Below are 24,443 nucleotides of genomic sequence, written 5' to 3'. Positions count from 1 at the left end.
CTAATTTATTATTAGTTGTAAACATGCACTTTTCGTAAATAACTCTATAATTGAGATCAAAGCTGGTATTAAAGCTTTCTCAAGAGCTGAGTTTCTTTCATTTCCTTTTTCAGGCATTTGAACTTTAGGAAATTGCACATCAAGCTGTAGTTTACTAGGGGATCCATCCATCTTCCCTTCAAAGCAATGTCTTTCCTTTCATATTAGTTCCTTTGATAAACAGTGTTGAGAGAGCATTGCTAAAGAGAAAATAGAAAAAAAAATGTTTTCATCTAGGCATAAAATGATTTCTTCAGAGAAATGTTTTGAGACATATAAGCTAATGTTTTAATCTGATAGGTTATTTTGCATGTGGATATGGATGGAGATCATTTTACAAGATACTTTATGCCTATAAATGGTTGGGTGAGCTCATCTTTATATTATATATAATATACATACACACATATATATAATATACACACATTAACGTGTGTACATTAATATCATATTAACATGTCATCTTTACATTGTACTCCTGGACCATAGTTATAAGGAGCATTTCTGGAGTCAATGATCTAGGCCAAGCCCTAGCTAGTTAACCCTCTAAGCAATATGTTTAAGTAGTATGATTGAAATAAGGCTGTATAATTCACCTACTGAAAATGATGTAAGCGCCAAATTGCCCTCACAATTTCTTAGTTTTTTTTAATGGGTAAAAAAAATTCTGAATGAGAGAAAAAGGAGTATTAAAAACTCAGAATTTTAGTTAAAAGTCAAAGCTAATTCAAAGCCAGCTTCTGTGCTCAAAAGCAACCCAGGGCTGGGCACAGTGGCTCACACCTTGTAATCTCAGCATATTGGGAGGCTGAGTTGGACGATCACTTGAGCCCAAGAGTTTGGGGTTACAGTGACCTATGATAATGGCACTGCTCTCCAACCTGGGTGACAGAGTGAGATCCTGTCTCTAATGAAAAAAAAGAAAAAAAGAAAAAGAAGCAGAAAAGCAAAACAAGAGTGCTTCTCCCTCAAAACACACACAAACCAGGTACAGAAATTAAGAAAAAAAAAAAACCTTTTCTATTACAGAAAAGATAAAAGTTGGTTCCATTGTGTTTAGTACTCCCTAAAAAGAAACAGAAAAAAAATCTAGGGAGTAATATAATCCTTCTAGTCAACATCCAAAATATAAACCCCCAGCTCTGCAGAGCCTTGGGTTGCTCTTGCCTTTCTAGCTTCATTGTGATAGATCTTCAGTCTTATTATGTATTTGACAGCTACAAAAGCTTTCAGGTAAGGCAAAATCTCTCCTCTGAATATCCTAAAATTATGTGCCACATTTTGTGGGAATGGATACCAGTTCATTTATTTTTCTGGGAAGATGGCTCACAGAATTTATCAGTCTTGAGGGGATTTGTGGCATAGCTAAGGTTAAGAACCACTGCAAGGGATAATGTACTGAAAATGGAATTTTAAATATCTGGTGGCAGTTGGGGAAAGACTCTGGGTAGGTCTGCAGGGTCTGCACCCCACTAAAAAAGGGTACACATTATATGATTCGAGGTACATATAATTCTGGAAAATGCACACTAAACTATAGTGGTAGAAAGCACTGGGGCCTGGGAGAGGAACAGTGGGAAGAGGAGTGGTTCTGTTTTGAAGCTTTTTTTCTCTTGAACTCTTAGACTTTAATATTGAATGAATTCTCATTTTAGGAAGACAAATCATCTCTGATTCCTAGGGATTCCATTTCCCAGGGATGGTTGGTGAGGATTGTCAGACTTTTGAATATTCCTTCTAGTTCTAGCTACCTCATATTATTTTTCAGTACAACAATCTTCTCTTACCAACCCTGATGGTTGTTGGTAAGAAAACTGCACTCCATGCAGTTGCAAACCAACCCGCTTCTAATGCAAAGCTAACTGTGAATACCCTGAGTTGTAGGTACATATGGCAGGGATGGTGTTTTGAAAATATTATCTATATTAATTCTCACAAAAATTCTATAATAGGCATTCTTCTTATATTATACCAATGAAAAAACGAAATGTAGCAAAATTGAGCAATTGACCCAAAGTTACATAATTATTAAGCAAGAAGTAATAATTTGGAGTGAATAGGTCTGATTCTGCAGAGACAATACTTGGCTTCACCTCAGTTTAACGACTCTTCAGATAATAACCAATAATTGACACTCAAATTAAAGTACTAGTTTCCTACCAACTTACATCTTAGGTTAAAAAATTGCTTGACTTGAATTTCATCTCATACTTCTTCCTATGATGGAATCAAGTTGCCAAGTATATGAAGAGAGACAAAAAAAAAAAAAACAAAACTGGGATAATCCACCATGATTAGTAATAATCCCCAAGTTGAAGACAAGTTTAAAACTAATTCTTCAAAGAACATGATTGTTGCATCTTTCTGCTAGAGTAGTCATCATCCACAATCATTTTTAAACTTATTATGTATGTGTCCTTATCTGTCATTTTCACAAACTACTTTGCCCATACATGTTATTATTTTGGGTGTTTTTTTTTTTTTTTTGAGACAGAATCTCACTCTGTCACCCAGGATGGAGTGCAATATGGCGGGATCTTGGCTCACTGCAATGTCTGCTTCCCAGGTTCAAGTGATTCCCATGCCTCAACCTCCCCAGTAGCTGGGACTATAGGCATGCACTACCATGCCCGCCTAATTTTTATATTTTTAGTAGAGACATGGTTTTGCCATGTTACCCAGGCTGGTCTTGAACTCCTGGCCTCAAGCCATTTGCCTGCGTCGGCCTCCCAAAGTGTTGGGATTACAGGCATGAGCCACCACTCCTGGCCTACATTATTTTTTTTTTTAAATGTCATTTCATGATGGGGGGAGCAAGGGACTCTTCATGAAAACTACAAGCCACAGTATGTCTCAGTTATTTTAATTATATGATACTGTAGTAGAATAGTACTTCTTTCATCTTTACACATGCTAGGATTAAGTGTTTTGATATTGATTTTTAAATGAAACCATTTGTACTCTTAACTAGTTTTATAGACTAAAAGACATTGCTATTAAGAGTTTGCATTGCCTTTATTCTCTTGGACTATGACTATTTAAGGAGGGGCCAATCTATAATATTGCGCCCACCCTTTACATAACCACAGCCCTAAATCTGCCAAATGTCAGCGTATGCACTATTCACTGAAGGCCATTAAGTCTTGGCATTGCCAATACACTCTATTACTCAGCTGTCAAGGAAGTATCCTCAGCAAATGTGGTCTCACTGAGCCTTTACACAAAATTTGACAAGGCAAGAAGGCGGGACCTTGAGAGTCTTTGCAAACTTTTTAGATAAAATATATATTTTCACGGTTGCTTTTTCTGCCTATCAAACCACATGATAAGTGCTATTTTTGTTTATATATGTATATGTATTTGTGTGTGCATAAAATCAGAAGTGAGTGGTTTTCCCCCACTGGTACTCTCATTCTTTTTTCCTGCTTTATTTTTATCTCTTGTTCAGTCCAAAATTTCAAACAGACGTATTAACTGTTTATATGTATATTCCCTCTTAGTTACACTGGGTTATCCAGTGTCTGGTTTATGACATTCAAAACTTCAAAAGGATGGAGAGTTCCAGCAAAGACAGTTCTTCATAGCCAAATGCCACTTCCTGTTAGAATGACACTATATGTATACATTCTTTCCTCTGGTCTTTTCTTCTCGAGTTTATCTATTCTAAAAGATCTTATGGAAATTAAGTCAGAAGAGAGGGAGTCTAAGAATTTCCCTAATCTCTTCAACAAAAAGTCATTGAAAGTAACAAATTAAACTTTCATAATTTAAGAGAAATTTTTCTTCCCACAACTATCAGATAGCCAATACATGTGGGAGCTGGAATTAAATATGGTAAGATTTAAATAAAGTGCCATGCTTACACTTATTGTATCTGTTTTTTGGAGGAAGATTATTTTCTTCTCTAATCTACAGGTTTTGACTTCTGCCAAAGCATTTTCTACCCATATGTAGCAAGATACATATTTGCAATATTTACAAATATACAGCAATTGCAGCTAAAATGTTATTTTCATTATTCACCAGGATTACAGTTGTCCCTAATTTGACTGATCATTTAATGTTATTACCCTTTCATCACAGCTGATTCAATAAATTCTCCTACTTCTGAAGGAAAGGGTACCTGAATAAATGGATTTAAATATATGATTAATGGCCGGGCACAGCATCTCACATCTGTAATTCCAGAACTTTGGGAGGTCAAGGTGGGTGGATTGCTTGAACTCAGGAGTGTGAGACCAGCCTGGGCAACATGGTGAAATCCTGTCGCTGCAAAAACACAAAAATTAGACAGGTATGTTGGCACATGCCTATAGTCCAAGCTACTGAGGAGGCTGAGGTGGGAGGATCACCTGAGCTGGGGAAGTTAAGGCTTCTGTAAGCCATGATCACACTACTGTACTCTAGCCTGGGCAACAGAGTGAGACCCTGTCTCAGAAAAAGGTATTAGTATCAGTCTCTCTCTAAAATATATAAAATATTATCCCTTAACATTATGCACCCGCTATGTTGTCTCATTGTATTAGTATAACGTCATAGATACCTACATAGATATTTTAGCAGATTTATTAACGTATACTTGAGTATAAAATGTACAGTTTGATAAGTTTAACTTATGTTTGCACCTGTGAAACTGTTATTGCATTAATGTAGCTATATTGCTACATAAATTTTTTTAATCAAAGAATTTTTAAAAAGAGAAACATTTTAAATAAAATCACAATTTAGGCAGTTAACTCCCAAATTGGTTCATTTTCTTTACCCAGTTTACACACTCAGGATAACATAGTTTGGTTAGTAGATGAACTAAAATAAACTTTATAGCAATTCTAAAATGACCAATATTTTTATTTACTTGTTTTTAACCTAATTTCTTAATGTTATTGTATCTCACTGGACATCTTTGCAGCCCAAATTTTTCTAGATTCTGTAATACAGAATGTATTTGACTTTACTTATCCTTGTAGCTAGTATTCACATGTACAATTTCCAAAACAAAACGAGATTATTTACACAACTAGCTCTCATTCTAAAACTATTTATGACTCCAAGGTGTATTTCCTTTTCATTAGTCTGTACCTGAGTTAAACATTTCCAAAGAAAAAAGTGTGTGTCCTGGAAACCCTCTGTGTTGTCAGTCCCAGCTGTTCAGAAGGTGCCCTGGTGTTGTAACCGGCCTGGTCGTCTGACGCCTGCACCCAGAGATAGCAGTTAGATCTTGCCCAGCCAGAGTTGGTCTGTGACGTGCCTGCAGAGTCTTTGTGTCAAAAATGTACATTCTCCTCCTGCATCTCTGTGACCGTATGAAGGAGAGAGCAGATTGCAACTCTTTTAACACATTTCTCAGAGTTCTCAAGTGAGTTCTTTTTCTTGGAACTTGATGCCTGGGTGCCTTGTTTTTCTGAGCTCAGAAAATTCGTCTATTTCTGATCTGTAAAAACTTGCCTTTAGCCCCACATGGATATTGATTTTTTAATATCTTTGTTTCTTCTAGCACTTGTTCCTTTAAAGGTATCTATGCTATTTTGTTGCCTAAGGTAAAGGAGATGAAATACTGTTTTCTATAATGTCTTCCCCATCACAGCCTCAATATAAACATTTATGCTTAAAAAGGGTTTCCCGTGACACCGCTCCCAAACAACTGTGATGTTCTCAGGAGGTAGATGGGGTCCCATTCTTGTACATCTGTTTTAGACTGTAGGTCTCTTGAAGGTAATTTATTTTTGCATTTTCACTGTGCTGGCAGAGTACTCACATGTGGCCAATGCTTAACAATTGTTTATAAAATTAATCTTTTTTTGGGCCCAGAAGAGAGGTAAAACACAGTGCTGTATTCTGTCAGGCTAGAGGCAGCAATAATCATAAGAAAAATGCAGTTCTGTGTGATTTATTTTTATTTTTTACTTTTAGTTTTTGAGATGGAGTCCCACTTTGTCACCCAGGCTGGAGTGCAGTGGCTCCATCTTGGCTCACTGCAACCTCCGCTTCCTGGGTTCAAGCGATTCTCATGCCTCGACCTCCTAAGTAATTAGGATTAGAGACGTGTGCCACCACGCTCAGCGAATTTTTGTGTTTTTTTTTTTTCTAGTAGAAATGGGGTCTGGCCAGGCTCGTCTCAAACTCCTGAGCTCAGGTGATCCGCCCACCTCAGCCTCCCAAAATACTGGGATTACAGGCACCAGCCACTGTGCCTGGCCTCTGTGTGATTTTGAAAATTAATATTGGATTCTAAAATTTATTTGATATACATTTAAGTAGGGATTTTAGAGGTATGCCATTATTGCCCAGATCCTAAGAAAATGAATGTTTAGTGCTATTTCTGCATTGTTAATTGTAGACTTTATTTGGTTGAGAGATGGGCAGTTTACACAGTGCTATAAACTCAGTGAACATCAACACTTCCACCATCTCGTGGAGGATATCTCAGAATAAAATCTCACTATGACAAAAAAAAAAAAGTCAGTTATAGAGAAAATATTTTTAGAAATTTGTCTTATTTTTTGCCTCAGGTTAGCATAAAGTTCTGTGCAGATAAATGGAAGTCCAAAACACTGTTAGAGATTCTTATCATCCTTAAGATTCTGAGAAAGCCTGAAAAATGATGAGAAAAAGAAAAACATCTAGTTATATCTTAGTGATAAAGAATAAATGAATTCTTTTAATTTAATCCTCACTGAAAATTCTTAAAATACATTGATCCATATCTCTACCTCAATAAAGACATTATAATTGAGTCTTTCTTCAGAAGTCTAGACTCTAGTTCCTTGAGTCATGGTAGTTCTGTAATTGTTAATCAAATTCTTGATGAATTTCTAAAACATTATTAATATGGAGTTCAGGAATATGAAAATATAAAAATTATGTTCTCGTATATAAGTTGAAGAAGTAAAATATACAGACAAGATCTGTCTAGTGAATAAGGTAGCATTTCAAATACTAGTAAGACTAATTTCCATTGACTGCAAGATGCCAGAAATTATGATATATACTCTTACTTTTTGTGCCACTTAAGGAGAAAAGCAGTTAGTTATATTTGCAATATGTCGTCTATTGTTAAGATACATCCTGATTTGAGAGATACTAAAATAAGAAATGCATGTTAGAATTAGGGACACACTGCATATTTGGTATAACAGAAAGAGTCAACGACACACTGCTTATTTGATATCATAGAATAAATTGTAATCAGTACTCGTTGGCTTTGAGATGCATTGTGACTACATGAGGACTGGTAGGCAGGACATCATCAGGAAGAATGGGGAAGGTCTGAATAAAAATGGAGAAGAGTGGAAGATGAAACATTCCAGGAAGAGCGAGGGAACATAAATAAAAATGTATGACAACTTTAGGTGCAGAAACAGAAATGTATGTTAGAATATATATGTGCTAGATCTAGGACATATCTCCAAATTTGCTTTTTTGAATAAAATTCTAGTATGTACTTTCTGGATTTCAAATAAATAAAAGAAATCCTAGATTTTAGAATTATCGGAGATCTTAAAATATTCGAGACTAATATGGTATCCTTCAGACATTTTTAGTTTACATTTATACCTGAGATAACCGAGTCCATATGAAGAGACATGAATGAGAGGTTTTAAAGCTAGTCAGCAGTGAAGGGAAGATGATGCCTCAGGTCTCCTACCTCCGACATCAGTGCCCCTGGTCCAGGACCACGGAGCTGCAGATTCCAGTGAATGGGAATCTCAGTATATTCTTCCATGTAACACATGTAACACAAAGACAGCCAGGAGTGCTCATTTCCAGTAATGCTTATTGGGGTCTTCTGACTCATTTCTCGTTAATCACAGAATTACTGTCCATTTAAACTCTACATTCTAAGAAATGTAATTGATAGATGCCACCAGTTACTAAAAATATTTCTAGTGGAAATTGTTGCTAGAGGCAACAATCATTAAATGAACTGGGCAGTATGAGGCCAGAAATATAACTTATTGAGGAAAACAAAATGGGTAGTTGTGACCTTCATTAAAGTGTAACACATAAAGACTGTGTTAAAAACCCACAGTTGAGTATATGCTAAGTGCTTTTAATAGTACAGGGCAGTTAATACATATCAGTTGTTATCATACCTCCCCAATCTGACAGCAATGACCCTGTAAGCTCTAGAATTTAGAAAAATGTTGCCTGATTAGCCAAGATAAGCCAGGTGTGTGTAGGTATACAAATATATATATATAATTTTAAAATATATATATATTTGATTTAAGAATATTGTGGAGAATTCTGGATGATGCAGGAAGAGGGCTTTATCATGTTAGAAAATGCTACTGCAACAGAGAAATCAATGGAAAACTGCAAGACTTGCTGTTTTTTTCTGCTTTCATCATTGTAATTTTAATTGTCTTTCATCTGGTTATATAGTTAATATCACTTTCAAAGAACTGTTAGGAAGTTGGTACTAAAGTTCCTGAAATGGCATATTTCTTTAGGAGCCTGAATATGATATAAAACATAAAATACAGAAGGAATATTTATCATTAAAATTCTGTTCAAGCCAAGTATTCAAAATAGCTGCATTAATTTAATTCCATTGGGTGATTGGGAGAGGTTTATGATATCTAAAAGAGTTATTGAGAATGAGCAATACAAACACAACTTAAACATTTAAGTGATTCTATGATAATGTATATTCTGGATATGTGCACATTTGCACACTCACCCTACCCACTGTTATCATCTTTCCCAAAATTCTTTGGGCTATTTTTAAAACGAAGAGCTATAAATATTAAGAATAAATATTCTTAGCACATCACTTAATCACTGTAGTTGCTGCCTGTATTTGATCATGGTTTAGCTGAGCTTTGGTGAATTCATTTCAGATTAGGTATGCTTGCCAGAGACAAGAACCTGGTGAGGATATTACATCTGGGTTACACTGGAACACAGAAAATCCATTCAAATATCCAGGAGATAAAGCACAAAAACATAATTTATGTGTATGTGCGATAAAGACTGTGTTAAAAACCCACAGTTCTTACCTTCATAGAGTTTTAATAAGCCTTACATAGGTATTTACTTATATAATTCATAACAATTATTCATAATAATAATTATAGTTCTATTTGCTGAATTTTCGCCATGGTCAGGAGCTGTGTTGACACATCATTGAACTGTTAAAACAGCTCTGTTTAGTAGCCATATTCATTTACATTTTACAGTTGAAGAAATTAAGTACAGGGAAGTACAGTGGTTTGAATGAGGTCACACAACGACGTGTCACAGACTCAACTTTGAAGTTGGCCTCTATGTTGTTCTATGGCGGGAAAACGTGTTAAGCATTCCCAAAGAGACGTGAGCAAAATGTTGCAGCAAGAGGAAGCCCAGATATTCTACCTGTGGGAGTGAGGATGGCAGATGGGTGGGTCAAAGAAAACTTTACAGAGAATATAACATTCGAAACTGTGCTTGAAAGACTGCTAGGAATTCACCAAAGAAAGACCAAAAAAAAGTCTCTCTGAAGCTGGAGGTCTGAGAGGGATGTTTGAGGAACAATGAGGACTCCCCATGTGTATAAATAATAGAGGGGGCCTTGGTGACAATGAGGTTAGATGATGTTAAACTGATGCTATACTGCAAAGGGCCCTGTAGACCCTGCCAAGGTGTTGAGTTTTATCCTGCGTGCAAAGAGAGTGTATTTATCCTGTGGTTATTGGGATGATTACCTTGGCATCTTGTAGACGGATGACCCACATTAGTGACACAGGGGATGGTGGAAGGGGAACCTCATTCAAGAGTAACTTCTAATGTAGAATTAATAAATGTTGGTGACCAAGTAGATGTGAAGATTGAGGAAGAGAGAGTGAAGAATATCATAAAGGCACATCATGATGTTTATTATGTAGGCATGACAGATTAGACCGTAAATATACATAATCCTCATAGGTTTACTTCTGAGATTCCAGCCAAGTAATGGAGATAGGTTTGTCCTTGGATCAATCAGTTTTCTCCTGTAAAGAATGACAGATGACAGAATATCTCTGACCATATAATTAGGATCATTTCCTTCTGATAGCTAGAGTTACATTTCTAAACCTGAATGTCAATTTTAAGTCTAACCCAGGGCAATTTGAATGACTAAGAAGGCATTACAATTTAGACCATTTTAATAATTTGGTTTTATTAATAAGCAGCCATTTGCTATGATTAATTTTTACCTTATTGTATGGAAACAGTGGCCAAATATACAGTTTTGCACTGAAATCTGACTTCATTCTGATGGTCCCTGGAGTTCTCTGAAACAGGGTGACTGTGCATCACTCTGTGGCGCACTCAGCCTGCTCTCTGCAGTTTAGCCTGCCTGTTCCCACACCCACCCTCTAGTCAGGGTCTTTCCAGCAAAAATAGTGTTGTTGTTCTCCTCAGCTCCTAAACTGGGGTAGCTGTTGGGACAACAGAAGCTTTATTTGACATGAGCAAAAGAGATAAGATCAAAGTCCTAACAAACATAGAGTAAGAAGTAGCCTCCCCTTTGAAACCTTGGCTGACTACGCTCCAACCTTCTGTTTATAAAGCCTTCCGCATATCACAAAGGAGACAAGAGGACAGAGACACTGAATGAGATGTTCAAGTTTCTCCATATTTGGAGTTCAGAAGAAGCCAGTTATATATCTTAAAATCCCTTTTCTCCCCACCATTCTTTGAGAGGTTCCCTAAATCACACCTTGTTGAAATCAGACTGAAATGTTCCTTTTGCTTTAGAGAACATGCTCAACTGAATTTTTAAGGTATAATGAATAACTTTAAAGTTAATAATTTAATGTGTGTACTTTAGAAGGGAGGAATAATCAGAACCCTACATAGGTTTAAGTGTTTGTAGATCTGCCATTCTATTTTGAGGTCTAATAACAAAAATTTAAAAATATTTCTTTCTTATTAATAGTCCCCTCAGATTAATTCTTAGAACTCATTTAATCCTTTTGCTAGATTTTGTGTCCAGAACTTTTTCTTTCTTACTTTTTATTTATTTTATTTCATTTTTATTTATTTTTCTTACTTTTTAAGGGAAAATATAGTAATAAGTAAATATATTATTGTATAGAAGAGTTTCTTGAAACATAGAATCATTCATAAAATATTTCTATTGCTTTAGGTTTAATAAAACATATATAGAGTTCAAGGATTCATTTTGGGCCGTATAACTAGGATCTGTATGATTGATTTTTTTATTGACAAATGGTGACTTAGGAGGGCCCAGGTTTAGCATGTAGAAAGTAGATCTAATTGTAGTACACATTAAAACCTTTATTTATGCATTCCTCATTTTACTGAAAAAAAAACAGATATGTTGAAATTTATATAATTCACCCTGAATTTATTTAATTCAAGATGTTCTGATTATTTATATTTTAAAAAGCTTTGCCAAAGCTACCAGGAAGTTTGGATTCTTGGGCTTCAGTATCTCTGCTCTAAAATGCTTTTGGGGACCTTATCTGAATGGTCGGAGTTCTAAGAAGTTTTTCAATTTTCCAATAGTGATTTTGAAAGAGCACAACACACACAAATAATGAATTGCACATGAAAATCATGAAACCACAGGAGAGAAAGAACACTCCAGAACCTGTTAGCCTGGTATCCCAGGAGATAAAATTTTTCCCAGGAGCATAACTCATCTTTGTAAAGATTTTGTGCCTCTTGTCTTTAGCTTCTCAAATAAGTCCTTGGCAGATAAATGGTTAAAAATCCTCGTCTAGGCTTTCCACTGTTTGAATGCTAATCAACCTTACTTTTGCCACTAGATTAGTACCCAGTTAACCAACAAGTACTATATTAGTCTCTAGGGCGACCCAAGGTTATTTTTATATGTAGGAAGATCATAACTCATAGCCACAAAAGCAATGCCTCCTTTCTGGTGTGTGTCCTGCTACATCATCTATTACCTCCAAGATTTTGGAATTTCTTTGGATTTTACACATTCAAGTCAGTAAGGTTGTTTCCATAAACCATGAACTCCAAGTGCTGACTTACCACCCACTGCCTGGGTTAATCTGGTCCCCTCACAATGCCATAGACACTGTCACATTCACCATGAATTAGGAAAGCTAAAAATGTTTAGGAAAAAAATAGGTTCGTGGTAATATTTTATTCCTGCAATGTATTATTATCAGTTGATCTGTTTAAATATGAAATGAGGCAGGTATAGTTAACTATTGAATAACTATATGTATGTATGTATGTGTGTGTATATATATGTATGTGTGTGTGTATATATATATTTAATTTACTTTTATTCGTCACAGGAATAGCATTCTTTGAACACCACTTTGCAAGATGTTGCTAAAAGAAGAAATCAAGAATTACAATTTCATCATAATCACTATCTTCAACAAGTCTTCTAGATACATAAGAGGTCTGTGGACTAGTTTTACTTGTAATCTTCTTTGCTGTGGATAGCTGCCTTCACAGCTTTACAAGAAATGGGGTCAGTTGAAAGCAAGAGTTCAACTCTAGGGTACAACTTCCCTAAAGAAATTAATAAATTTTATTGAGTCCTTGCCATGTACAAGGTTCTGGGAATGAGACAAAGATAAAAATAAGATAATTTTGATCTTCACTCACCAAAATGCGTGAAGGAGTTCATAGACTCAATTAACTTGTGTATACAACTTATATAAATTAATTAGGTGAACTGTATCACGCTGTTATCCTGTCATACTCTGAGAGAGGAGCAATAAGTTGTAATGGTAGGAAGGCTTCACAAAAGAAGCAACTTTGTTGGAGGTCTTAAAGACTACATAGCATTTGTGTGATGTTTGTCTTCCCTCTCAGCAGAAAAACAGGGGAAAGCAGGGGCTGAAACAAGGAGATGTGACAATGCTTGATTTGTTCAGAGGCTGGTGAGCCATCCCAGGTGGTCAGAGTGAAGAGTGCTTGAGGGACGTGGTGCGAAGGAAAGCTAGGAGGGTAAACTGTGGACAAAATGTGACTGGCTTTAGATGCCATGTGAAGGGATTTAGACTTTTTTCTACACACAGTGGTATGCAAAGTAGAGTGGGCAAGGAGATGCATTGTGTGCTGGAAAAAAGCATTAGGGTCTCCTTTATAATTTATTTTTTGTATGTTTCTTTTTAAATGTCTATTTTAAATGTGCTTTCTCAATTTACCTATTAGTGGAACATTATGCGGATATCATGTGCCAATTAATATGCATATATTGGGGATCCATGTTCCACATTTTCCGGGCTGGAGAGTACAATCAAAAGCTTGGGGACCACCGCAAAAGATAAGAAATTTCAGTTTAGGAGTCTATTATACAACATGGTGACTATCGTTAATAACAACCACTGCAAAAGATAAGAAATTTCAGTTTAGGAGTCTATTATACAACATGGTGACTATCGTTAATAACAATGTATTATATACCTGAAACTTACTAAGAGTAGATTTCAAACATTCTCACCACAGGAACTGATAAGTACGTTAAGTAATAGGTATGTTAATTAGCTTGATTTGGCCGTTCTGCAATATATGCATATATATAGTGCACCATAAATATATACAAAAATTATATATTTGTCAATTTAAAAATTAATGAAAGTACCCTGAAACATGAAGCCTAGGACCATTGTTGTGAGTGCCTACCTCTTGTCCAGTCTTGAGAATGGAAGTAGATCTTCTCCTGAATGGATGATGCTTACTAGATCTGGCCTTCCAGATCTATCACCTCAGAGGTGATACAATTTAGCTCAATTTTTCTACAGATGAACTAGAGTCCGAAGAAGCTAAATGATTAACCAGAGCTTTCCTAGTGTGTTGGTGGAAGAACCTGGTCTGGAGAATCCATCTGTATTTCTATGGGAAACCCACATGTTTTTGTTTTTGTTTTGTTTTTTTTTTAAACCAATGATGTTCCTGCCTTTTAACAAGATTCTACCAGCAAATTGAATGTAAATCCTGTGTTATGGCACTGATGAGTAAAACACAAATAACGTTAGCTGAAACAGGATGGAAAGAAGACATATGAAAGTTTACACTAATGCTAGGAAGTATTTTAGGAAAAAAATAAAATTTTAGAAAGAGTATTTAAAGTGAAAGCTTGTTATCTGGAAAACTGTCATCTGGTGTAACTTCTTACTCTCCAACCCACCTGATAAAACAATGTTCCTGTGCCATGATAAGAGGAGAGGATCTGGGTGGGAGGATGATCTGACTCTCAGGACCCTTCACAAACCTCACTCCTTTGATTTGAATTTGAAATTTTTACAAAACAATATTTTGTTGTTTGGAAATTTCCCTCCTTTATCCTTTCAAAATTAATTTTTAGTAAGAAATCACACCCAGACATCAGCCTTGAGGTGGGAAACCTTAAAAGCTTTTTATTTCCGTTGATTTCTATTTCATTGCAAATGGGTGGGTTTTTTGGTTTGTTTTTTAATGATTTCCTTAACTATTTCAGGGAAGTCAAGTGATGTTTTAAATCTGAGGCTGCAAACTGGCAGTCCATGGATAGAATTTGACTTACAGATTGTTTTTGTCCATTTACTCCATATTATTTCTTTTAGAATTAAAAAATTCTGAAATCTAATTTTTAATTTTGAAAATTCGAAATAAGAACATCTATATATGCTTTACCTAGACTCACCAATTTTTACACATTTTGTCACATTTGCTTTGTCATTCTCTCTGTCTCTCCAGGTACACACACACATACATACACACACACAGTTCTTTAAAACTATTTGACAGTAGATTGAATACATTATTGCCCCTTACTTCTTAATATTTCAGTCTTTACATATTTCCAAGAACAATTATAATTCATAACTTCAATACAATACTTACATTTAGAGAATTTAACATTGATACATTTATCTTATCTATTTTCCATATTCTACTTTCATCCCCTAGGTCAAATAATATTTCTTAAGGCAATTTCCACCAATACATAATCTAGTCCAAGAACATATTTTGCATTTAGTTGTCATGACTGTTCAGTTTCTTCAATCCGAACTATACCCTCAGCCTTATTTTGGTTTTTGTTTGTTTGTTTGCAATATCGATGACATATCTGAAGCATGCAGGCCAGTTATTTTATAGAATGTCATTTAGTTTGGGTTTTTCAAATATTTCCTCATAATCAGAACTAGGTTATGCATTCTTGGCTGGAATAGTCTATAACAGATGTTGTGTCTTTCTCAGAGAACTGTATCTGGCAGCACAAGATGCCCATCTGCCTTTCCTTGGTGGTGTTAATTTTGATCACTTGGTGAAGGTTTTGCCTATTTTCTCCACTGTATTGTTACTATTTTCCCTCTGTCACTATTAAATAATTAGCGAGAGATGCTTTGAGACCGTAGACATCCTGCTTCTTGTTCAATGCCTTTCCCCGCCTTGATTTGGCATCCACCAATGATTTCTTGCCTAAATCATTTTTCTAATGATGGATGTAAATGGATTATTTTCTAAGTTCATTACTCTGTCTCTGTATTAATCAGCACTATACTGTAAGAAAGAAATTAACTTTCTTTCTTCTTTCTTTCCATCTTTCTTTCCTTCCTCCCTCTCACCCTCCTCCCTCCCTTACTCTCTCCTTTCCTTCCTTTCTTTCCTCCTTCTTTCCTTTGTCCCTCCCTCCTTTCCTCACTGTCCCTCTCTTTCTTTCTTATCAATATGAACTTATGGATTAATTTTTATTCAAAGGTTTGTTTTTAAAATTTTCCTTTTTTCCCCATTTAAAAAATTATCATAAAATACATATAACAAAATTTACCATCTTGACCACTTACTTATAAGTATACAGTTCAGTTCAGGCTAGTCTTGAACTCCTGGACTCAAGTGATTCTCCTACCTCAGCCCCCAAAGCTCTGGGATTACAGGTGCAAGCATATTGTTTTTCAGAAGGACTGCACCACTTTACATTCCCATCAACAATGCACAAGCATTCCATTTTCTCTATATTCTTGCCAACACTTGTTATTTTCTTTTTTTAACCGTAGCCATTCTAATGGATATAATGTGGTATCCTATTGTAGTTCTGATTTGCAGTTCCCTAGTGATTAGTGATGCTGAACGTGTTTTCATGTGCTTATTGGCCATTTGTACATTTCTATGGAGAAATGTCTGTTCAAGCCTTTGCTTATTTTTGAATTGGGATGTTTATTTTTTCTTGTTGAGTTTTGGAGTTCTCCCTATATTCTGAATATTAATCCCATATCAGATATGTAATTTGAATTTTTTCCCATTGTGGGTTGCTTTTTTACTCTGTTGATATTGTCTTTTGATGCACAATTTTTAAAATTTTCATAAAGTCCAACTTGTCTAATTTTTCTTTGTTGCATATGCTATTCATGTCATAGAAACTATTGCCAAATCCAATCTTGTGACGATTTCCCCCTATGTTTTCATCTAAGAGTGTTATAGTTTTAGGTCTTACATTTCTGTATTTGATCCATTTTGAATTAGTTTTTGTATGCGATGTCAGTTAAGGGTGCAACTTCATTCTTTTGCATGTGAATGCCCAGTTTTCCCAGCACCATTTATGAAAAGACTGTCCTTTCCCCATTGAATGTCTTGGCACCCTTGTGAAAAATCATTTGATCATATATAGGAGTGCTTATTTCTGGGTTCTATATTTTGTTCCATCTATGTATCTCTCTTTATGCTAGTATCACACTATTTTGATTACTGTAGACTTGTAATATGTTTCAAAATCAGGAAGTATGAGTCCTCTCACTTTTTTCTTCTTTTTCAATATTGTTTTGGCTATTCAAGGTCTCTTGTGATTCCATATGAATTTTAGGCTACATTTTTCTGTTTCTGCAGAAACATCATTGATATTTTGATAGGGATTGCACTGAATCTGTCGATTGCTTTGGTAGTATTGACATCTTAATGAGATTAAGTCTTCTAACCCATGAACATGGGATGTATTTCCATTTATTTATGAACTTCTTGTAACAATTTGTAGTTCTCATTTACAATGCTTTTCCTTGTTTTTATCCCTCTTTTAAGTTGCTCAATTTAACAATAACATTAATGATAATTTCTATTACTGTACATATACCATTATAGAAAACAAATTTTCTAAGAGATTGATTTGTTTGCAGTTCTTATTTTCTTAGACTGATAATTTATCATTGAAATCTTCATATGTACTATTTTCTTAATGTTTGTTCTTTATGATTTTATCTCTCTTGTTACTATTGTAGGCTGTTATTCATCTGGCCTCTAAAGGCATTTGAGTTTTATCAACCACTGAAAAAAATTTAAACTATTTTATGAAAGAAGCCAATATGTTTTTTGTGTGTAAATAAATCATCCATAATGTAACTCTCACCCACATATAGATATTTTAACATTTTTATTTTTATATATATGTTCCCTTTTTAAACAAGCAGAATCCTCTTATAGTTAATTCAATTTTATCTAAGGCATGGAGTTTGCTACCTGGTGCTGCCCCCAAGTAAAGAATCTTTACTTGTAATTTGAGAATTTTTTTCCACAAGGGCAATAATAAATACATATTGCATATGTGTAATATAATAACTAATATAATAAACTTTACATAAAAGACCTTTTTTTTTCTTTTTTTCTTTTTCTTTTTGAGATGGAGTTTTGCTCTAGTTGCCCAAGCTAGAGTGCAATGGTGTCATCTTGGCTCACTGCAACCTCTGTCTCCCAGGTTCAAGCAATTCTCCTGCCTCAGTCTCCTGAGTAGCTGGGATTACAGGAATGCACCACTACACCTGGCTAAATTTAGAGGTGGGGTTTCTCCATGTTGGTCAGGCTGGTCTCGAACTCCTGACCTCAGGTGATCCTCCTGCCTCGGCCTCCCAAGTGCTGGGATTACAGGCATGAGCCACCGTGACTGGCCCTACATAAAATGTCTTAATATTGCTTGTTTGGCATTTACAAATCCAATGGTCTTTAAGAAAGAAGATTGCATCAGAATTGTCTGCCTGTCCTACTTTTAAGAAATTTAAGGAGTGAGCAAAAGTCAGCCCTAGAATACAAAATGTAATTATAATAAGTAGCTTTTAAATGCCATATTAATAAGCAAGGATATAATTATCACAGGTAGTTATCTAACCACCTGTTAATTTAAAAAATCTGTAGTATAGTGTTTTCTAACATCAATCAATTCTCCAATTCTCTGACACCAACTGGGTGTCTACAAATTCAATTCAATGCTGATACTATCTACCTGGATTTAGTGTCAGACACAAGTTAAAGGACTCAGTCTCACAAGGTTGCCCGTCCTTCAAACAGCAGTTGCAAGTCTTGGGCCATATGTACTTCTGACCAACTGGCTCTAAATCAGGGGTTCCCACAACTCCCTCCTCAGGTTTGATGCTTCATTAGAATGGCTGACAGACCTCAGGAAAGGATACAACTGAAGAACAGCAAAATGAAAAAAATTCATAGAACAAGGTATGGGGGTAGGGTGTAGTGTTTCCGTGTACTTTCTTGGTTCACGAACCAGGAAGCTTCCTGAATCTTCATTTCCAAGGATTTTAAAAGCTCTAAGGACAAAAACCAAATACGTTTCTCTTTATCCTGTATGTAGATATTTCAGATATAAACTAAGGCTTTCCTTTGGATTTTCATTCGTAAAAGTGGAGAGAAAAAGCAATGTTGGAGACAAAAATGAGTGAATAAGTTGAGAGGAAAAAACTCCAAGGAGGAAGGAGGTAGAGATAAAAGAGGAAAAAAGCAAAGTAGAGAAGAGCATTTGTGTGCTATAGACAACTGTTTTGACTTCTTACATCCCACAGATTTTCAGAGAAATAATTTGAGGTTGGAATTAGTATGAACTGAATATTAATTATGATAAAAGTTCTGGTCATTTGTAACTATTTCTCTTTTAATGATAATGATGTCAATGATGAGGATGATGATAAGTCATACCATTAAACGATATTGTTTTTCAAAGTTTGCTTATTACTTAGATAGGTATCAGACTTACCATAAACTTTGATGATTGAGTATTTTCATGAGCACATAGTTCAATTTCTTAACTGTTGAAGTCACCAGTAGCATTGAAATGCCACAAGAAAACATGACCAAATAGATATCCTTGAGATTTAATGACTCAGGAAACACTTTAATACAGTCAATTATTACAGGATGGTAAAACTATTATAATTATTTACTAACCAATTGTACAGTGGTTCAAGTATCTTTTCTATCAGATATACACAGCCACCAGAGTCTCAAAGTTACTAGGTTCCATAAACAAACATGGCAAATTTGCTTTGTGCTGGCTTGTCAAGTATTTAGTTTAATAAAGAAACATCAATTTAAAATGCCTAAAATAGCTCCCAAAAATAAATTCAGGAATACAGGAATAATGAAAATGGAACTTCTCATCTGCAAAAATCTGATTAATTGCTTCTCAGCCACAGTCTCTAATGGACAAGTGAATAAGGAGCAGCATATCTTGGGATGAATATCATTGGGAAAAGTTCTGTGATTATCATAGTTTTAGCAGTAAATTTTATTCTTATTGGCTTTCTAAATAATTGTGTTCATCTACTTCATTGCCATACAATATGTATTTAACAATTTTACATATATATAAAACAATTAATTGAATAAACCTTAATCATATTAAATTTGTGTTCAGAGAAGTAGGAGAATTGATGGGAAGGGTCTGAGAGATAATACCCACCTCCTTTCCTCAAGTAAACAAAGTAATTATAATAACAACAATAGCTGCTACCATGCATTGAGTGGCTTTCAGGTGTCAGGCACTGCATATCTCTTACATAAACCTTTTCTTTTTGTCTTAGTCCATTTTTTTGCTGCTACAACAGAACAACTGAGGCTGGATAATTGATAATGCACAGAGATTTATTGGTTCTGGGGGCTGGGAAGTCCAAGATTGAGGGGCTGGCATCTAGCAAGGACCTTCCTGCTGCATCATCACATGGTAGAAAGGCAAAGAGAGGGAAAGAAATAGTAAGAGATAGAACTTGAAGCCTCAAGCCTTTTTAGAGTTAGCATTAATCTTTTCATGAGGATGGAGTCCTCTTGATTTAACACCTTCCATTAGGGTGGCATTGGGGATTAAGTCAAAAACACATTTCCCAACCCTGTGGCATTGGGGATTACATTTCAAAAACATGCCTTTTTGGGGGACACATTCAAATCATAGCACCTCTTCTTCCCCAAACTTGTGATGTAGATAGAACTGTAGCATCTGTTTGCTGATATAATTTTACACTTTTTATTTCCATTCTGTTCTATAGAACTACAAAGGAATCTATCTAATTCTCAGCATTTACAAACTCAGTGATCTTTAAGAAAGTCTCTCAAGTACATCATTTAATTTTGAAGACTTACTTCTTCACACCAGATCATCTACATTTTCTGTCATCATCTACATGTTTCTCTGTCTTTTTAATATTAAAGTTTGCCAAACATCCTTGTAGATATGTCTCTCTGAAATGTACATACCAATTCAATGGTCCTCTAGCATGTACATAATTCAGTGTGAGAAAAAGAAATTATTTCCTTGTTCTGGACTCTAAAATTTTATGTGTGTAGCTCAGTTCATTAATTATTGGCCCAGCCTCATCACATTACTCATATAAGTTTTGATGGCAACTACAAAATCAAATTGCTTTTCACATAAGAACTACTTAGCCATAAGCTTCTATCCTGAACTTGGGATTATTGATGGGAAGGATTTTTGTCTTTATATATTTATATTTTTATGCTTGGTTATATATTTATGTATTATTTTTGTTATTTTATTAAAGTATAACATTTACATACATTTATATATTATATAACCATATTGTATAAATTATAGAAATACATTTTGTATTTTGTGTATGTCTGTTTATGTGTTTATATTTGATAAATATTTAGTTTATTACATTTTATCTTGTTAGATCTATCATAACTTTAAAGTCATTTTTAACATATTTTTCCTCTGCCTTCATGTTATCAAAATGACCACTTATTCAATAAGTTTGTCAGTTTGCCAAACATAGTATTTCTGTTCTCATTTAAGTCACTCACCAAAAAATTTTTACACACACATATGCACACACACAGAGACTTGGATAGAACAGTATGCACATTTTCGTGCAACAGATCTCTAAAAGCTCTTCCCACACCCATTCTGCATAACTGAAACTTTACATCTACTTATCAGCTCCCTACCTTTTCTTGTTCCTAGAAACCACCATTTGTTATTGCTATGAGTTTGACTAGACATAGAATTAGTGTTTGCTTATTGATGACATTTTGACAACATAATTTATTAAATTCAGCCTCCTGAGAGATCCTCTTATACTAGAAAGAAAATTATAAGTTTTTTACAAGATAATCTCTAGGATTCAAGTTCTAAGCAATAAACTCATGAAATTAACTGGAAGATTAAAAGAGACCTTCAAAATAGGTTCCACTTACCCTCCTAAAAATTTTGGTCTGAAGTTTGAAATTTACTTGATATTTAGACAGTAGCATTTGGAAAAATATGTAATCCCCAGTGCTCAATGAAAGGAAATTCAAGGCAAGTTCAGGTCATGTCAGTAGGCAAAACCTGAATGTAAAACCTCCGTGGAAAACTAACAAGAGAGCCAACTGATGTTGTTGGCAGTAATAAGTGTTTGTAACTTCTTAGACCTACTACCTGGGCTTTTCTTCCTCAAATTGTAGCTTTCTTCTTTATCATACACTGACTTTTGATTTCTATTTACCTGCATAAGCAATTTTGTTGGCAGGAGTGATTTAATTCTTTTTCTGACTAGATCTCCTCAATAGGAACAGCTCTAAGTAATTATATATTACAACAAAAATGAATCAACCATTATTTTGACTTTTTTCTTTTGGTTGTTCACAGATGAACTCTGCTGGCATAGAGTTCTCTTCTACTGATTTTCAAAGGTGAAAAACTGCGTTCCCTCTTCTGAAGGAAGGAAGAGCAGAGGAAAAGCATCTAGATATATTTACTTTCAGATCAACTGAAGTGAGAGCTGCTGATCCACTTGTACTAATTAAAATCAATAGCCCAAACAATGAACTACCGGGATCATCTGGAAACGGGAGACACTTGCCAAATGTAATATTGTATTGACATGCAGGGAGAAGCCTACGTTTATCCTAAACAAATAGAGGGAAAAAAACAGCCTTGAATTTAGTAAAACCTGGCAAACTTTTTTTCCATAAAATTGATTCTACATCTTTACTTTTGACTGGAAGTAGAAATAATCAATCTAATTTTTATTCTAATTAGCTCTCCTTAATTTTATTTTATTCTAATTAGTTCTAACTAGGTTGAAACAAAGGATAAATAAACATCTTTTTTTATCTCAAGGCATCCTAGTGTGAGTTTCTCTGCATCTCTTAGGAACACATATAGAGTTCATTTTATTTTGAAAATAAATTTCAGGGTGGTTAAACCATTTATTGTACCTCACACAATACATCAATTATTAAGCTAAGAATTTATGTTTTTATTTACACAGTTTGTGAACCGCACAGTCACTCTAAGCTCCTCTAAAAAGTATAGCATATTTCTAAGAGAAGCTTTTAGCCGAACTGGGTCATCCAATGAGACTTGGCTACTGTTACCTTTAGTTACTCATGCAGCTGTGGCACATTCCAATTTTTTTCAGATTATCTTAAAATATTGAAATCTTAAAGTCTGCAAACAGATATAAAAACTTTTATCATTGTCTTGACATAATCCTCATTAGTAGAAATAATTAGTAGAAATTATAAATGAAGTTTCTATTTTCCAGAACAGATGTCCTTTTCAGTAAATGGCCTCTTGAAAATTGCTCTGTGAACATCTAAAGCCTGTGATTAGAGCTCTTCAAATGGCCAGAAGTCACTACTCAAAAACTTCCTTACCACACAATTACTGGATCATGTGCTTCTCTTGTGCTTCTGTGCTACTCCAGCATAATCCAACTTTTGTTTGGGAGAAAACAGATGTTGTTTGTGTCAGCAACAAATAAATCACTATCTTTTATGGTAATCTAAAAAATTAAAACTTGCATTCTTCTTATGAAATCAAGGACGTGGAAACTATGCCTTAGAAGTATTGATTTCTATTGTGTTACCAAACATTTATTGATTATTGCTAGATTTAGCATTTTTATGTAATTTAATCTAGACATCACTCCTTTGAGGTAGATTCTAAATTTAACTCCATTATGAAAAGAAGGAAAATGTTTAATAGTAATTCCTGTGTCACCCAGAATCACACAGTAAGTAGGGATATGAAAATAATTATTGGAAGCGATCATGAGTATCTTAACAGTAGTGGTGAGAGTGGAGAGGAGGAGGCCAATGTGGTGAGAGGTAGAGGGAACTGAAGGGACGATTGGGAACTGCTTGTTTGATTCACCTGTCCAGGTGCCAAATAATTAAAGGGGCCATTTCTAAATTTTCATGAGGCCAGTCTCTGCTCTTCAAAAGTCATGCTCTCCATTCAGGCTTCCATATGTGGCTTTAAACCTCTCTTTGGAGTTGAAAAGCACTACATTGGTTTGGGGCTGATATTTCCAGTAAATCTCTCCAAATCTCCAACTAGCTCCTTGGGTTATCTGGGGAATGGGGACATAGGTTCCTGTGTCTCATTGGGGTTACTCTTAAAAAGGCCATTTAACACCCAATGGAAGTTTAGGAGATGGGTGATAGGGAGCAGAAAAGTGTACAGGTAGATTTGGGGATTGCCAAATTGGAGATCAAACACCTGTAATTTTTACTGTGTCATCAGCATAGCCTTTCTTCCAAAGTTAAAGTTCTGTCTGATAAAGGAGGAAATCAAACAATAATTTACAAACAGTTTTTGTTTTACTTAAAATCCAAAGTTGGATGAGGACTAGATCCTAATAAGCTACAATTTTGTCTTGTTTTCCCCAACTAGAAATCACAATAGATAGTATGTTGTCTTTTGTTCTTTGTCAGTGTTGTCAGATTCTAGTCTTTACATCTATTGTTAATTTTCATGATCACTACACCCTCCGTATTTGGTTACAAAGCTCCAGGATGCATATGTACAAACCAAACAATAGCCAGGGAAGGACAAAAGTTCATTCATGACACAGTGTCAGAGCTCCAGCAGGATATAGAAGCCAATTTTTTTCTTTTAAATGGGAATAAAACACACAGGACAGATTATTCTTGTTGTTTGTACTATCACAAGGGCAGATAGTGATATTTGTAGCTCATAATTCTTTCCTTTAGTCCTGCTGCTAAACATCCACTCAGGCCACTCAATGGAAAAGAGGCAGGAAAGATTTTACTCGAACATGAATGTTTATTAAAAAAGGTCAACAGATTCTCACTGGATTTTGAACTTAGTTTCTTTTGAAACATATCCTTTTTGAGCTGCCTTTTCATATTTAATATTAATATCAAACTAATCAAATTTAATAAATTGGATCATCAGTTTATAAATAATATAACACATCAACTAATTA

The 24,443-nt window shown here is 35.0% G+C and overlaps 1 long non-coding RNA gene across 2 annotated transcripts in view; it reads left to right on the top strand.

The window, feature by feature from the left end:
- The window catches only part of LOC117079358, a 45,968-nt gene extending 23,646 nt beyond the window's left edge, over positions 1-22,322 (top strand). The window contains exons 1-5 of one of the 2 annotated variants that reach the window (XR_004435386.1): positions 4,295-4,333; positions 5,112-5,395; positions 12,300-12,409; positions 19,791-19,959; positions 21,854-22,322. This is a non-coding gene — a long non-coding RNA (uncharacterized LOC117079358). Of the gene's footprint in view, positions 1-4,294; positions 4,334-5,111; positions 5,396-12,299; positions 12,410-19,790; positions 19,960-21,853 lie in introns of those variants that run through there. The other variant, XR_004435385.1, reaches the window with a different exon arrangement.
- The last annotated feature ends 2,121 nt before the right edge of the window (positions 22,323-24,443 follow it).

This window comes from Trachypithecus francoisi, unplaced genomic scaffold (genome assembly GCF_009764315.1).
Source record: "Trachypithecus francoisi isolate TF-2019V2 unplaced genomic scaffold, Tfra_2.0 Lachesis_group7, whole genome shotgun sequence".
Lineage (NCBI taxonomy): Eukaryota > Metazoa > Chordata > Mammalia > Primates > Cercopithecidae > Trachypithecus > Trachypithecus francoisi.
The sequence above is the reverse complement of the archived record's forward strand: the minus strand, read 5'-3'. Positions and strand labels throughout refer to the sequence as shown.